This window comes from Sinohyriopsis cumingii, chromosome 4, assembly GCF_028554795.1.
Source record: "Sinohyriopsis cumingii isolate HCF-2022 chromosome 4, ASM2855479v2, whole genome shotgun sequence".
NCBI lineage: Eukaryota > Metazoa > Mollusca > Bivalvia > Unionida > Unionidae > Sinohyriopsis > Sinohyriopsis cumingii.
In genome coordinates this window covers 48,146,057-48,163,380 of record NC_142964.1, presented here as the reverse complement: position 1 = coordinate 48,163,380, position 17,324 = coordinate 48,146,057, and positions in this window count along the sequence as shown.

Sequence of the window (17,324 nt, the reverse complement as noted above, 5' to 3'; positions counted from 1 at the left end):
TTCACATTCATCGTAGCGATACGACTGAAAAATTGTTAAAACTACGTTAAAAATCCAAAACACACATACACAATGTTTCAAATGCTTTGACACAGAATTAAAGTGCTTATAAAATAAATTAAACCTACTGTCTTAAAATAGTCATATTATTCCACTGCGATTATAAAAGAAAATCTTTGAAATGTAGTACGTGGTTTACTTACCTGCAGGAAAAGAAGGCGAACGCAGTGAAGTTTTGAACCAAACTATTGTCAGAGACTTGTGTAGTTTTACTCGTATTGTATTCTCGGGCAGTGAGGAATTTGAGTTTGCTCACATATAAAGGTATACTGGATTCACCCCTGCGCTTTGGAGTTAAGAAAAATTACAAGACCCGTTTCGAAGATTTACGGAAACATCCGACCTTGTATGATAGCACCTTCCATTCTCCATAAATGGCCCTTTAGTTTGGCAGCTGTAGACTTTCCATATGAATTCTAGAGTTCATGACCTTCGCAAATTTTTTTTTTTTGTCACGTAGATATACAAAATTTCGTCATGTCAGAATCCTAGAAAAATTTAATGAATTGACAGTCGCCGAGTCAACATTCTAATTTATAGAATCAGCCTGATATACATTGTATCATGTTAGTGAATTCGCCAACTTAGAACACAGGAGAGATTTTTGCAGTATTTTATTAATACAATGCTAGACGTATTGTTGTGTCTAAACAATCGCAATTTTTATTATGCAATATAATTTTAAGTTACAACAATAAAAACTGCATTTTATAAAAATTCATTCTTCACATTTATACTAAGTATATGAATTGGTGTAAATCATTTATATGTGATGCTTACCGTGTTGATTACCAATACAATTAAATAGTGTTTCCTTCGTAGTTGACATTCCGTTCCTTGGACTAATACATAGTATTCGATCATCTATGTCCTTAACGAGGAAAGAATGAATAAACCCATTAAATACAGTTCTGTTTCTTGAACAGAATGGCTAGTATATATTTTCAACAGAGCTATATTCATTTGTAAAAAGAGTGATATAATTCTAGTACTTCTTTCTGGGGTTTTCCCAGGTTCTTCCTCCACCATTCATACTAGCCACCATGTGTAGCCTATCGTGTATTGAAAAATGGCGTTAAACCCCACAACAACAACAAAAATCTTGTACATAATCACTGTTAAATGGTGCAGGATACTTAACATTTGCCATAATGTGTATCCCTTTCCCCATAATCAAAGTACCATACCCCACCAACCTATGCTGAATTGTGCAATACCAATGGGTCTCTTTACGCAACAAATGAAATCCAGATGAGCATAATACACGTTCTGTATAGTATACATGTAACAAATTTATGTTGGACAAGCGATGCCCTTAGTCGTAATGTTAGTAAATGTAGATACAGAATGCGCGGTATCCAAAAGAATTTTAACGTACAGTAAATGGAGAATTTATATATTATATGATATTCTTTTGGAGAATGAATCTCCTGCTTTCCATAGTTCTAAAAGAATAAAATATAAAGTTAAATAGTAACCAAGTGCAATAAAAATTCTCAAAAGAGCCGAAAAAATCTTGGCATTTTTCTTATTTCAAATCTCTCTCATCCTTTATTGAGCCTCGTCGTTGTAAACTGGGTAGATTAAACAGTTCTCATTTGCTAAATTGTTCAGCAGGAACGATATTTCATTACCTTCATTTCCAGAAGAGCTTAACTTGTATGCATTTAAATCGGAAACTTCTTATTTAATATCTGCATTAACCAATTAGAAAAGACATATCAGCACATTAACAGATAAGGATTTTAACTGGAATAATGTAATTTCGTTCTTGGCCTCCAACCATATTTGTTTGTATTTAGATATAATATCCAGAAGTGCCAACTGATTCATTGCGAGTAATTCTAGACAGAAGGAGAAGAAGAAACAAGATATCTTCGTAACCTAGCCTAGACCCACGTGATATGGACTAGACTGGTTGACAAACCAAGATAACCTGATGACAACTGTGTCGCTCACAAAATGCTGAAACAGCGGACACTTCTTTTAATGTCTATTGGTGATACGACTGCGTTTAACAAGGTGGGTGGGTGTGGTATATCCAAATATGACATTCAATGTAACAAGTGAAAATTTACAAACGAATATCATTTAAATATTCAGGGACGATTTGTTTTGAAGAAAATATATTTATAGGAGTTAAAATGGGCATTTTATAGTGTTGCATTATAATCTTGTTGCATGCATAATAGGCAAATCAGTCTTGTAGTAAAGAATAAACCATAATGTAACTGTGCCCGGCTGCTATCATATTGTTTTCGGACAAAACATCATGAGACGCATAGTAACATGTAGTATTAATTCACGACATGTATATATGCCAAAATAAAGTTGTTTTATTTGCACTTCCCTAGCAAAGTAATGTTCTGATGCTGAGCGCCTAACGATGCAGCTGTTATCATTTTTGTCTTTGATATAACTCGACCGGGTATACACTTTGTGAACATAAATACATTTGCTAGAGTTTTGTTTGGATGTTCTGGCATTTGGTTCATTGTTAATAATAACTGGGTTGAAATCACGGATTCTTACGAATGAGTGTAAAGAATTTACAACTTGTCTTTATAAAACCCCTTTTTCGAAGAACAGTTGTTAAACTATGTTGGAGTGTAGTTCCAATTTTATTTCGTTTTCGATAATAGAGGCCTTCCTAGGTGATGTAATGGTTGGAGCATATCAAGTTTATAAACGTGTAACGCGGCTTAACTGAATGCTTGAAATACCCATCGAGTCGGATCACAGCCAATGTCACGTACAGAGTTTGTGATAGTCACCAATGATTTTACAGATGAATGCCCAGATTTTTACCGCGTCTAATTCATAATCTTTGATGAGGGTTCGTGCTGATATAGAGGTATTTCGTCACTTTGATACATTAGAAATATGCGTAACTGAGCCGTTGTAATACTGAAACCGTTTACAGTGTTATACTTTCCAGCAGGGCCACTGCATCGCAACCTAAATTGAGGTTTTTGGAAATCGTGGCAAAGTTGTTGGCGTTGTTTTCTCGATAAAAGATCAGGCTGACTTCCGGACATCGATCGCTTCTCGGGCGAATGCTGCATTGATGCTCCTTCTTATGTCGTCGTTAGTTAATGTTTCCAATGTGTGTGTGTGTGTGTGTGTGTGTGTGTGTGTGTGTGTGTGATATGGATTTTTAACGCAGCTTTATCAATTGTTCAGTATTGATGTCTACAGTGTGGCAGTCTATAGTTATGTCTAGTACTGAGGCATCAAGCTTTCAAATAATATTCTCTTCCCATTTCAGAACTTCATTATCTTTCCATTACTACCTTATGTTCTAGTTTGTTTTATTTGATTGTGCGAAAGTGTATCACTGTGTAAAAAGTTCTTGCAATTTATCTCGCTTGAGGAATAATGAAAATATGTTTATTTTTTATAGCTTCAATCATAGCAGTTAATGGAGGTTGAACAACGAGAATACAATTCTAACTTCTTAAGGTTCTTTTATTATTGATTTCTATTAATTTTCAGTATTTTTTTATGAATAAATTTGAGTTTTTTTTTTTCAAAATGCACACATGTCAACCACGCTTAAACAGATGTACGAGTCTCCTTGATTGTTTTAATTTTATTTCCTTGAACGGTTGGAAATTTATTGTATACAATTTGGAGAAATGTCGATGCTAGACACACTATGCATGTATAAGACATTTGTGGCTCTCATCCATCTGCCTGTCTGTCTGTATGTATGTATCCTTTCATCTGGTGCATGGGTTGTTGTTGTTGTGGGGTTTAACACCATTTATCAGCACACGACAGGCTATACATAGCGGCCAGTATTAATAGTGGAGGAAGAACCCGGGAAAAAACACCGACCCACGAGAAGCTACTGGCAAGCTTTCTCATATACCCATATTGGCCGAATCCGAGACTCAAACCCACGCAGACTATAAAATGACGCTAAGATAGAAACAGTGACTGCTAGATAAAGACAACAAATATAAATATCTGAGTATCCATCTATTATTGACTTGTAGAAGATGTTCTTACAAGCAGTCTTTTTTAAATCATATTGTTTGCAATTTTACATCCGGTCACGTGGATCAGTATGGATTTAAAAGGCGAACCAAAGTAATAGGACCTAATCCGTGAAATAATTGGATCTTTAAAATTTGCATATTTGATGCAAGGAACGTTAAACAGAATTAAACTAATTTTAAGAAGGCTGTTCTAGATGAATTTGCTGGTGGCAGTCAGAAATATTGTCTAAAGACCCCAACAAATTTGAGAGTTATTGCGTGTCTATAATTATTCTCATAGTATGAACAAAAGATGTTTCACGTATATAACTGATTCATTGGTTTAACCATAATGATCTGTAGTACAGCTAAGATTCCTTCCTTTGTTGACTTCACGTTTCGCTAACCAAGTGTAGAACGGTGAACTATCCGGAACTAGAATTTTTTATAGGCATGCGTATTGGAGCTAAGGGAGGTAATTTTAGGCGCTACGATCAGTTACTCAGTTGCAACCGTAAAACCCCCTATAAAATGAACATTAAGAAAATAACGCAAGTTACTGAATGTGAGAGTTCATATAAGGCAAATACTAATTATTCGAAGTAAAGCGAATCAATACTATCTTTGTTATAATACCGAATACAAGTTACACGTGTGGCTTGTGCATACCAACTTTTTCATAGTAATGCTTTAATTATGTAATGACGATTCCATTCATGTTGGATAAATATTTTCATTTGCGAAGACTATTGACTCTTTTCCTATTTCACATACATTCAATATCGTTAATAAATGTGTATGCGTAGTTTTTTTTATTGATATAATTTTTCTTTTAATAGACGTTTGCTATATTACGTGTCTTTTGGCTCCGTTATTGCGTTGTTGTTGCAATGACGGTCAAGTCAAAATTAAAAACGACTAAGGCGTTAGTTTTGTTAAAATTGTTACGGTGGGATAGACAGACCAGAAGAAAAGGTATAATGTTTAACTAGCAGTAGCAACAAAAGACACTAACGCTAACCAAATTTCAGGTTTATAAATCTATTAACACCAACAACGGTTAGTGATAATACATGAATATTAAATTCTAATATCAAATTTTGCACATATTCCTTACACTACAACATTATTGCACATCATGGCTATCAAATACATTTATCAGTACAATAAAGTATGCAGTTCTAGAATAACAGCCGCAAATACATACCAATATATAAAATATGCATTCACTTTTCAATAAGAAAACAACAAAATTGCACGGATTGGCTGTCAAAGTTAATAGTACTATATAGGATGCAGACCTAGAATAACAGCGGCAGATAAAAACCGAACTTTAACAAAATGCATACTAGAAGAACACGCACACATCAATATTCACTTTTTAACAAGAAACATTACACAACAACAAAATTGCACACAATGGCTGTCCATGTTAACAGTGCAATTTTGGATGCATTCATAGAATAACAGCACACATTTATTCATAATTTTCATGCCTTTGTATTTCTACTGTAGATCACAAACCGTAAAAAAGCTGGGTAGAAAATAATGTTGAAGCAGTGTTACAGCTTGTGATCAAATATGTGGCAATCCGAGTCTCATAAGAACAGAATATTTTTTAGAATTCAAGAAAAGAAAACAATCACATACAAATCGTAAATGCATACTTAAAGAAAGTTATATTATTGCACTGTACGTGTGATGCAAAGTTGAAACATTTTGATTTAACACTACACACTGGGCCAAATTTTGTGAATTAAATTTACTGCAATATTGTATCGACAACTGTTACAGACATGTATGGCTCAATTGAACATCATAGAAATTTACATAAAAGCAATCGAGCTTTTCATCGTTGGTCCAAACATCATAATGTGAGATCTATGAAAATTGCGCATTCATACATAGTCTCTGTGCATTAGAAACCTCATTTTAAACACTTGTAACGGTTGAAATACCAATTACATATTTTAATCAAAATGGCAATGCTTTCATTATACAGGTACGTTATTAAAAGGTCAGTATTTTCAAAATCATCCTTAGATAAAGTCACAGGTGAAAACGTTTCAATACGAACAGTAATTTTAAAGATACATAAGGAAAACGGAAAATCAGGAAAGTTCACTAAAAGATGTATGCAATGGAAAGAGGAGCAAGTAACATTCGTTGAGTTCATCGATAATCGCCTGAGGTAGTTCAGTCAGGAGTGCCTCAGTAATCGCTACAAAAACTTAAAATCGTACGGCACATCAAGCCCTGTTGAGGCTGGAGGCATAGAAAAGAGTTGTGATTGCAGAGACATAAACTTCAACACTGCATACATCTTAACCATGACTGAAAAATTGTTAAGGCTACGTCAAAACAAATCCAAAAATATGATGTAAATGCAAATTAATTCATTGGCTAATGCGCGGCAAGTGATTACCTTACCCTTATTATCACTTTGTTCTTCGGCTTGATCATGTTCAATTATTATCTGTACACAATTCCTTCTAGTGTAAACTGCTTTGAAATTGTGTAGGTCATTATTATACACTATTATACATTATACTGTTATTATATTTTCTTCTTTCAATAATTATTGTGGTTAAAATTTGGAATGGCTTTTTTTTTGTTGTACAGCCGTACAAAAGTCATTAATCAATAAACATTATTACGAGTATTTCATCGCGATTATTTGATTTTCTTAATCTGCTCACGGTTAAAAAAATCTTTTTAGGTCTTGTGGTTAGGGCTTGATTGTGTGTGTGTGTGGGTGGGGGGTATAGCTAAATATCAAAATTAACCAATTAAAAGAACATTTAAGGAGTGGAATGGAAATAATGTAATTTTGTTTATGGGTTCCAGTCATATTTGTTTTTTATTAGAGTGATAGAAGTGCGAATTGATCCACTGAGATTAATTCGAAACGCAGAATGTGAAAAGATGTTTAGTATCTAGCCTAGTACCCCTTGACATGGACTGGGCTTGTTGACAAAGACACAGTATCACGATGACATAAGTGTCGCACCATACGTTTTTCATTAAAGATACTTTTTCTTTCCAATTCCTAATTAGCTAGAAGGGGCATGATTCATCCCATTATATTATGTTTTGCATAAAATATTAGGTCTAAAACTGATCAGCCCCTTGAATGAGATGAATTATGACGCAAGATCCCAAATTTTATACTCTTGTTTAATTGCAATACTTTCTGCAAGATGGTTGTATTGAAATAAAATCACGTAACTTACATAGCTATGATTGGTTGTTACAAAAGGGAGTTTAAAAAAAAAAAGAGATTGAAGTGCATAGGTAATGTATCGGATTTGTCTCCCGATATGGAAAACCGCTTGTTAGCCTTCCGACCTTATACAAACTTGTATCGAAGTGGGATCCATTATATATTAGACCAGATCACATTCAAGCAGTCCTTGACATTTAAAAAAAACATTAGTTAATGTTTTAGAATGAAAGGGATATTTCTGTATTTTTACAGATTTGCAATTCAGATTTATTGATAGGATCAGCCGTGTTAAAATACATATCAACACGTGTCCAGAATGACCAGCTTCGTAAGTATGATGAAGTTTGGAAAACAACAAGGGATATTGCAACGTTTAGTGAGACGAATTCTCACCAAGTAATAACGACTACCTTATTGAGACGATTCAGTTGCTATACTTTTAAATTACAAAATAACATTTAATTTTTTTCTGGTTATTTTTTTATCAATTCATGTAGAGTACAAAAACAAATTTAGAAGTAATTAAAAAAAAATCGAATTAAGACTCGAAAAACTTATTCGTCAGATGGATCATTATAGAGTGAAAATCACCCAATTTATCCATGTAAACTTGAAGTTTATTATTCGCATGTGCGATATAATTATTAGACCTTCGTATTTCATCCAACTCTTCGAACAGGAAACAAAGTTAATAGCTATATTTTGACACCTGCCCAACCCCACCCAAAGTTAGCAAAAGCACAAAAAACTTGGATGCAGCACATACGTTGTTCAATGGTTTGTTCACACCCAGTTGAAACCGGGCCACAAATTATGAATTTTGATCTGTTCTTTTCTTCCCAACCACAATTCACTTGAATACAGTGCCAAAACTTGTGATCGAAAGATGTATTGCTGCTTACGACTCGATTAGAACATACCTGTATTAACCCATCACATTTTATGAACCGCTCCGGTGGCCTAAGTGGGTAGAGCGTCCGTATTGCTTCGAACCACGGATGAGTAATACCAGAGACTGTCAAAGATGATACTAGGAGTTGCCTTGCTTGGCACTCAGCATTAAGAGGCTAGTGTTAGACTGTTCGTTATGGTGTCAGGATAATGTGACTGGGTGGGACGTGATACAACATGTCTGTTGCATGATGCCCCAGTGCTAGAGCACCATAAACTTTCACACCTTAGCAGTATGACAGAATTATTAAAGCTGCGTTAAAATCCAAAGATCGCGCGCACTCTCTCACCCCCCCCCCATTATTTTCAATCATACTTCTAAACGGTTCGATATAATTTCTTTTCCACATGTAGGCATATTACCAATTATATGGACCCATATAGATTACGATTTTTGAAAATACCCGTTAGGTTTTTCCTTTGCAACACTTTTCAGAAGAACCTGTTGAACGTCCCAATATTTACAATAAACAAACTGATCAAAAGTGGTTTTTCCTTTGCGACACTTTCAGAAGAACCTGTTGAACGTCCCAATATTTACAATAAACAAACTGTTTAAAAGTGAATGATTGCTGCAAATTATACAATATCAATAGATCCTGTATGGAATGGTATGGAATTATCAAATACGAATACTTGGAAGATACAGTTTTACCTTTCAGAGTTAGAGGATAACAAAATCTCCCACATTTTCAGTTCAGTATATTCGTAATAAAACGTCTATTTAAAAGTAAAAATTGCTTAAATGATGATGTCAGCTACGTTTCTGAAATGGGTAGTCATTAATACTAGAGTTCACATACAATTTATGAATTAAGATTACTTTTATTATTACGATGTCTATAAATATCGTACCAGCGTTGAGGACTAATAAACACGGTGGAGGGGGAAGAGTATATAATGGCCCGCTTGCGGTAACTTCGTCATAATACATTAGTCCCTCCTCTTGCCAAGTTAAAAAGGAAGCCACATAGACCACGTGACATTTCACGCCATTTCACAAGACTGATATAGCATTATGCTTCCAGAAGTCAACGTACATCTATCTTTCTACATTTGTTTTGAAGAACCTCTTTTTCGAAGCGATTCCGATCCTGACGACTGCAATGAATATGCTGACAATGATGATCAATATTAAGTTATGATATCACTGTATAATTACATGTCCTGAAGCTATTTAGAACTTATTTGTTCTTATACAATTTCACTTTTTAATATGAGCAGAAATGGGCGTGAATACTTCATCACAAAAAGAGATATATGTATATCTCAATTCAAGTGCTTGGCGTCATCGTTTATGTCATTGTGGCAGTGTCCATAAATTATCTTTTTTTTACTGCCTCTTTTCGGTAAGAAAACTACCCGGTATAAAAAAATTAAAAATAATAATAATAATAATAATAATAATAATAATAGTCATTTTTAAGATCAGTTATATTTACCTTGATGTAATAGATACCCCAGTGCTTTTGAGGTTTTATTTGTCTAACATTTGTTATGAGGTTTTTCAGAGGCAGTTATGTCTGATAATTTCTTTGAGTATATGTAAACAAAAACAAAACCCTACAACCTATTATTTCTCTCTGAAATGGTTAATTCTAATAGTTTTTATGAGATATTGGTGAATTTAATGATTTGATATACAAGTATTTAAAATTTGTGTTTCCGGTACAATATTTAGTAGTTTAACAAAATAATACGTACGATCCGAGGTTGAAGGTTTGAATTTTTAAACTTAGATTGATGTATTAGCTAATTAGGAGGAAATATGTTATATTACAAATTGGGTAAGAAGTGGATTGTAAAGGGGTCTCATCGTAGACTACCTTAGATTGGGGTGGGGTGCACCCAGTATTATTTTTATTACAGAAGACCCACCCTGGCTAGTTTTTGTTAGAAACTGAAGTAGTGATAGATATGCAAAGCTCCGAGCCCCGAGTCAGCGATGCCGACACTTAAATTACTGAATACACAAAAGGTGAAATTAAATAAACAACAAATTTAATGTCATTCAGTTACAGATAATCCTTCCTCAAATGAAATTCAATATTCAAAACCCTATCACTCGTCTTTCACTCAACCAAGTGACGGCCTGTTTCATCATCTGACAGTGTGATATATTTTCCTCCTGTCCTGTGTTTATACTCATCTGTAGTATTTCTTGACTGGTACCCAGTACCCCTTTCAGTCCAACAACCACGTCCTTCAACCTTCCACTTCCTCCACTTCCGTTCTCTCCTTCTCTTGTATCCCAGAAACTCGGGACCAACTATATCAGGGTATTTCCCTTGTCTGTCTCCTACAACCCTTCCGGTCCCTAAAAGCTTCTCTCCGAACACACACAAGGACATTAGTATATTCCTGTAGCTATCTAGTCTCACACTAAACAACAGTCTATCATCGGATAAGCCATTACTTTCTTTGGTCACGCATTCGTGCACATTGAAATACCCATACTTTATGGTATGTTATACACGGTATCAACTGCTTATCATGCATATATCAATAGATTTTATCACATCGGTATATATAGATTTTCAATCTTATTATACAGAACAATAGCACATAATCAGACGCATTTCTGTACATTACACTTCTACAAAGTGTACACAGGTATCCAATATCCATGCGCTGATATATCCTTACACATTATACTCCTATAAAGTATACACAAATAGTCAAATACCCCTATTAACTAATTTTGCACACTGCAACCATTATACAAAGTTATAATTCAACATTTACAAATCTAGAATATCACATGAATAAATGCACGAGGTTAATACAAATTAACCAGATAGCGAATTACAATATTAATTCTTTACATAAACATTGCTCAAATCTCAAAATATGCATGTAGATCAAACACTACAAATGAATCAAACCCTACAAAAGGTAATTCTACGTACTAGCTATTCTAGTAATGAAGTATACATACTGCACATAATTAAAGTACAATTACCTTACCGTAATAGATTGTGACAATCGAGCAAATAAGTCACTGACCTTTCCGAAGCCCCTTTGTAATTCCCAGAATAATAATGTTTCCCGTCAATTTCGAATGACGTTGGAGTAGCTTATAACTTCTTTATGTAATTCCCGCAGGATAGTTTAGCGACTCCTGACGTTTAGTTTCAAGACACTAGATTTAAACTTGCGATTCCAATGGTGGCCACGCCTTGCTCAATTCCGAGTGGATATCGATTCACCCATGGTCTACATAATTAGCAGACATTGCCTCCTCCTCGGCAGTGTGTCAAAGGTGGATTTACGACCCCCACTTGATATTCCTTTTGGAGATACTCCTCTATAGATACACTAGGGATTGAATAAATACCCGAACTCCTAAATTCACGTTACAAAAACGATGAAATAATACATTACAACATATCTGGGGGAATACAAAAACACATAAATAATTAATGTAATTAGGATGGGGGGGGGGGAATCTGTCTGGTGCCCCCCCCCCCAAAAAAAAAATAAATAAATTGATATTCCTTTGAGCCAAGACCGGCAATTCATGCCACTTACATGTGAATCGTACTCAGCAGAAGAAGGCGCCAGTAAAAAGTTCCTATGGCCATGTTATATACAACTGCAGCCCCCTTCTGTTTGATGTCGGCTTAAACTCGCAACATTTATGAAGCGAATAATTAGCCTCAGGGTCTAGCATATGCATGTTGCAATCTGGCTATTGTTCCTTACTTATAACGCGACATGGATGAAATGAATGGTAAAATAGTAAAACTTTAAAATACTAGAAAAGTATATTATTTGTTCATTTTTAAATGTAATGACTACAGATTGCGTGTTCTTCACGAAATTAAAAACATTTAGATATGTATCATGGTATCTCAGCTTTGCTTTTACTATTATTCAAGACTGCTTACACAGACACAGACACGCACAAAAACAATGTGGAATAATAAAAGAAACATCAAACATTTGATGTAGCTGCAACTTAAAGCACGGATGCATATGAACTTTAGTTCTTTTTTCATTAGCTGATGTTTTAAATATTGACGCAAAACAATTCAGCAGGTTCGAATGAAATATAAAACGTTGAAAATATAACCGTCTTATTTTGATTAAAATCCCTTTAAAATAATATGTTAAATTCGATTCAGTTGGACATTATTACAAGGAGGTACGCCGTGACCAAAGCATGACCGTCTATCACGATTTTAATTTTTCCGCTATAATTAATCAGAATCTGATGTCTCCCTTTACTTTTAACACTATTTCTAATGTCTTGGATTTTATGTATAACTACAGGTCCACTTCGGCACTATACTCAGTACGCTGTGGTTCATCACCGTTTTCCCAGTTTTCGTCCTAGCCTGCGTTATGATAATAAACTTTGACATGTTTACATATTACTATTCAGACACAGTCGACGTAAGGGTATTAGTCGTGGCTGTTATCACTGGCTTCATGAGTCTCAGCTCAGCGATCTTTGTAGTTTGGAGAATATGTAAGTCTGCCCGAGATGTCGTTCTCCGAGCAAGATCTGGCGAACGCGATCAAGACTATAGAGTTATTCGTATCCCTCAACTATACGAGGCACCATCAACTTGTACCTATCGTAATGATGTGAGAGTTGCACAAGATCATTTGAAATGATGGCAGAGCATAATAGTTTCTTGGACAGCAGTCAATGACCGAACGTTTTAGAACCTACTTGTATACGCTGTATATGCCACCAATGATGAAATAATTCAAACGTATCTTAGAGCTTAATAAAATGTCTGGCTAGACTATTTTTGATTTGTTTCAAAATGCTTTAATTATATACATACCTAATTAATTGTAACGCTTAATTATATCATTTTTCATTGCATTCTTTTAACACAATTCAAGTTATTTTAAGACGCATATTTATATTTATTAATATTTAGAAAATTGACTTTGAATGTTTCAATCTTCAAATAAAAACCAATTTTTGCTGCTAATTAATACACATCTGCTAATTGCAAATAAATATTATCTTTACAAATATGTAATGGTTGTTTAGTTTATATTTCATTGCATTCTTTCATTTAACACATTTCAATTCATTTTACGACGCATATTTATATTCACTAATATGGAGCAAATAACTTTGCTTAAATAATGTAATCTTCCAATCAAACCGATTCTTTCTTAAAATTAATACACATCTGCTAATTGTAATAAAATCTTTGTACATTTACAAATTTGTATTTTATGCACCGTCTACTTGGATTCGCACCTCTTCCACCTGCGACCCCTCTTGATTGTAATTGGAACACGCTCTTTGGAGTACTTCCGTTGTCAGATCTTCCGTTCTGGGGTGTCGTTTCTGCACTTGGCCATGCTCTTCAGTTTAATAGGCAAGTAAATTTTGCAAGCAGTCCGCAAGCCCCATGCCCAAAAAGAAGTGATCATTTCAGAATGAACAAAGTTATTTATGAAGTTTTATTTATAATTAAACAAAATCCTCAGTACGATTCCTCCCTTTGGAATGAGTGACAATTGACACAACAATGCAATTCGTGGTAAAATGCCACCTCCAGAATACCACACGCTTCTACTATTGCACCACTCACTTTCTGTGATATTTTCTTCTTAAAATATGTTACCCAATCACAATACCTTAGGAGAACTAATACTATCTCGCAAATCCAGCCCTCCCAGATGTTACTTTTAGCTAAAGAGAGCTAAAGTTGTCTGCGAGCCTAAGTCGCGTTCAGGCAGAATGATATTCCTTTGGGTAGAAGACTTGGTGGCAAAGAGACCTCGCAAAACAAAATCTACGTGTAATGTATACTACAACAAATTGGAGGAATTTTCCACTTCTAAGGAAAGTATACTCCCTCTATATTTACGATTCTTTATCACGACAGCGTTCTGCCTTTGCAAGTTGCTAACACTTTGTCGTCGTCACACATTTAGGTACTTGCACGTAAACGACTGCCCTCGACAGTCCAACATAACTACAGCAACGAAACTAAAGGGAGTCCAAATCGATAAGATCGAGGGCATCCAAAATGAGGGCAGAAATAAATTTACAATTTACCCCAAGGATATCGACACCCCCCTGATAGATGCCAATGAGCTAGAAGTCAAAGGACTGTGTCTGACGCGCCACCCATAATGAGAGGTAGAACACAAGACAAGTGAAGTTTTTATCTCAGGGCTTCCTCTCAAAGTGGACAACGAAGTCCTGGTGGAGACAATGCTCAACAAATTTAAATTACAAATAAAAGGACAGAAAATGGCGACTGTGTGTGTGTATTGGACTGAAAGCAGGGATAAGGATAATTACAGTGACAAAAAAGGAGAGTTAAGGTTCCCACCTCCCACCTTTTTTATGTACTGGGATTTATCCTGAAATCCTGGTACAAGGATTGCGAGTTAGAAATGGCCTGTCCCCGTTTCAAAATGACGAGATATGCGCCCAAGGATTGCAAGAAATCATATGCTCCGTGCACATACGCAAAAGCTTCAGCGGCAGCGTTGGGACCAAAAGATCGGGACTTGCTACGGCAAATATGGAATCAGAAATCCAAAATCAGGTCATAAATGACCAAATCCCCAGTCAGACGACAAACAACCATATCATGACTCCATCAGTTATAAATACTACAGTTAATAGCACACAGGTGTTAATTAATGACATCACCGGGGTACTGGGGGGGGGGGCAAGGATCTCGAATGGGAAGATTGCGACCACAAGAAAAACCAACAAGCCTAAATCAAGGGAATATGGGTGGGGGAACCCTAGAGACAAACCCTTACTTTCTCCTCCATATAAAGGATGAAAACCCTCTAGAAACTGAGGGAACTCAGGAGAAAGAAGGTCCGGTGAATTTAAAAGGGATTAATGGATGTATTAGGACCAGATAAGACCCAACAAACTATAATACCACCAGTTAGGGCAAATATTGAAAACAGGGCCTCAGTAGTGAATGGGGGCACTTTACGGACAATGGGAATTAGCATTAAAAACACCCCTGGGTCAGTTTACGGACAATGGAAATTTAACATGGCGAAAAATCGTGGGTCAGATTACGGACAAGGGGAATTAACATGGCAATAAATCGTGGGTCACTCTACGGACAAGGGGAATTTAACATGGGATTTTTTTTAAAAAAGGGTAGGCAATGGAAAGGCTATCTCTTTTCGAGAAATATGGCTGGCCCTGAAAAGGGCCTTTGGGTTTATGTTAATATTAATATTAACATAGATGGCATCTCTCACATCTTCTTCTTCTTCTTAAACTCCTTCTAACTGCCGGTCCATACACAAGTACCCTCTTCAGACATCCTTGTCTTTCTATATAAACTCTCCTCATCCATAGACTTGTATCTGTCCTATCAACAACAGTCCACTTGGACCGGACATACATGAGCATGTCCGTCCTGAACATCATTGTTGACACAAGGGTTGAAGATTGAACGTCGGTCCACATCTTGAGGCTCCGAGAAACAGGTGAATCAATGCAGTGAACGGCGCTTATTTATAGGCAGAGGTAGGATTGAAACGGATTGAGTTCATTCACCAATCCGAACACGCGTTACAGAATTCAGTCAGCCCGCATCCAATCCGAAGAGAGTAGTCTGTGACGTCACGTAGTCTATATAGATTCGCTAGCGCTTGTGTGTAGTCAATCTATGCGACAGTGATTCAACATGACGGAAACTCAGAAAACGATCCATTGGGGTGCACCAGCAGGGGAGACTGCCCAAGGGAACTCGGACTTACTTTCAGAAGAGGTGAATTGGGATTTTGTGGATTTTCTCTCCTCGCAAGAATTTGTTCCGGAACCTTCGTTACCTTCTTCATTACCGCAAGTGGAAAATTTTAGACAGAGACAGAAAGAAGAATTGGAGAAATTTATACAACGACAAAAGGAAGCGGAACAGGCTTTTCTCCTACAGCAACAGCAACAAGAAGAAGAGGTAAGAAAAAAACAACAGCAGCAACAGCAAGAAGAAGTAGCAGCAAAGAAACAAGAGGGTGAAAATCAAACGGTCACGGTACTGTTGGACATTTTAGCGGAGTTAAGAAGTCTGAAACAAATGTATCAGACTTCTTTATCACGACCGAAGAGAATACGACCTTCCCGAGCTAAACACGTCAACCCTGTGACTAAGCCTACCGTACCACCCTTAGTGATTTCAACCCAATCATCATCAACATTACGCAGTCCAGAAGTAGGCCTTGGCCGTGGCAAAGGCATAAGGCAGTTAAAGTTGATTGCTTAAACTCACCCTTTCACCATGAAGAAAAAAAGGCCCTTTTCAGGGCCACCCACATTTCTCGAAAAGAAATACAATTTCAATTTGCCAATAACTCAAAAAAAAAATAAACCCCACCCATTTTACCCTTATAGTACGTGTCTGTGTATGAGTGCGTGAGTGTACGTTCTTATTTTAAAATCACAACTCAAAGACACTTACCTTATATCATTCATTTATTCTTCTCTCCATTTTTTACAATCCAATTCACAATTCACAACACATCACTTTAATAAAAAGTTCATTGACTTCTTCTTTCTCCTTGTTTAGTCTCTCTGTTTCTTTAATTTCTTCACTGTCTTTTCCTCATTTTCTTCCCTTCTTCTTTTCTTCTTCTCCTCTTTCTTTGCCTCTTGTAAATAGAATTGTATTTTTTCTTCCTCTAAAGAATCCCTCTCTTCTTCTGAAGAATCCCTCTTTTCTTCTGACTCCTCTTGTTTCTTTTTTGGGCAATCTGGAGACCAATGTCCTTTTTCTTGACAATAATAACAGGTATCTTGACTTTTGTCTTTTTTAGCCCCTGTTTTTTTTCTTTTTTGACGGTCTGGACACTCTGAAGACCAATGCCCTTTCTTCTGACAGACATAGCAAGTATCTTGACTTTTATCTCGAAAGGAAGGAGAGTAGTCTGTCGGCTGGTCTGAAGAGAATTTTCTAATGACCCCTCGCAAAGCTCTGACGAAACGTTCCATCTGGTTAGTCTCTTCCATCGTTGTGCTCGGCTTGAGAGTGAAATGAATAGTGAAAGGACAAGACACACACCCTTTTATATACGCTGGTCTGCTATGACTATAAAGTAGCTCATGGTGTTTGAACTTGAGTCATTTGACTTTTTGCTTTCAA